The following is a 1,433-nucleotide window of genomic DNA, read 5'->3' on the forward strand; positions in this document are numbered from 1 at the left end:
AAGCTGTTGTCGATACGTTTGACGCGCTTGTCTTTCATTAGCAATCACTCCATGATATTATATTGCTTACATTTTTAAGTGAACGGAATAGAAATATGCATTGAAGCTAAACATTTCAATGTTAAACATTAATGTTCTAAACATTGATGTTGTGCAACATAATTATATATTATTTTGCTGAATTACAGAGCTTTAATAATAAAGTTGTGGATAAAGCACCACTTTCTCAAAAAAATAAAACATTGAACATTTGAAAATAGTTCCAAATAGTAGTTTAGTTTATATTACATCTTTAATCAGCAATATAAACTAGTGATTTTGTCTAAATTTGCCCCTAACAGAAAGGCTTGTAATAGAAGTCAAATGGTGTAACCGGTTACACCACTTGACATTTCAATTTAAAATCAAATTTGACAGGTATTATCATGGACACCTATGTAAGCACTTGGCCTTGGTGGAAATATTTCAAATGTAATTTTTAAAGTCAATACACATTTTTATAATAATGATGAATTATCAATGTATTCATGGGGTCATACCATTTGACATGTATACCTAAGAATACCTAACCATACCCTAAAAATGTCAAAATATCTCATATTTTAAAGACAGTTACTAACCTTTACATGCAGCATTTAGTGTCACGTACAGGGGTCCCTCTTTGTGATACAATTTCCTGTCACATGGTTTTATTGCACAATATTAACAAAATGGCTCCTTGAGTGGTGGTTACACCCAGACATATGTATATGGTTACACCACCTTGACACTTCAGGAATTTTACTTGACTCAAATGATTCCCCATATTATCTATAATATTCAGAACAATGGTGTTAAACTTATTTTTATTTACTATTAAATTGTTCTAATGTAAGATTATGCCAAACTAGATTATATGGTGTTTTATTGAGAATTTCCCTTTTTTTAAACAAGATCAATTATTTGATAGTAAGTTTTTACGGTTACACCACATTGACATTTTTGCTATCAATCATCAAATATTCTCTCAAAATTGATTAAAACCAGAAATTTTAAACTTGGTCCTCAAAAAAGAGAATGTATTTAAGTAATTTGTTAATTTATTTGCAATTTTTTACCCTTTTAAATTTAACTAAAACTATAAGGACACAAAAAAATAAGCATCACGTCATTGACCCATATATATATATATAAACTGTATATACTAGTTTAATTAGTGACACTTAGCCTATATTTTAAAACCTTTATGGCAACAATATGGCAACATTTTATTTTGAATAGGGCAAAATTTGTATTTTTAAACCTTTATTTTAATATGGAAACATTACACCTCATTCTACAATATTTCTATGATTAAATCGCTGACTCCTCCCCCATCAGCCCATCACTGTCCATAGCAACGAGTTCAACCCCGCCCTTACTCTTAGCTTAAAAGTTTGTCTCAGCAGCTTTGT

This window comes from Chanodichthys erythropterus, chromosome 9, assembly GCF_024489055.1.
Source record: "Chanodichthys erythropterus isolate Z2021 chromosome 9, ASM2448905v1, whole genome shotgun sequence".
Lineage (NCBI taxonomy): Eukaryota > Metazoa > Chordata > Actinopteri > Cypriniformes > Xenocyprididae > Chanodichthys > Chanodichthys erythropterus.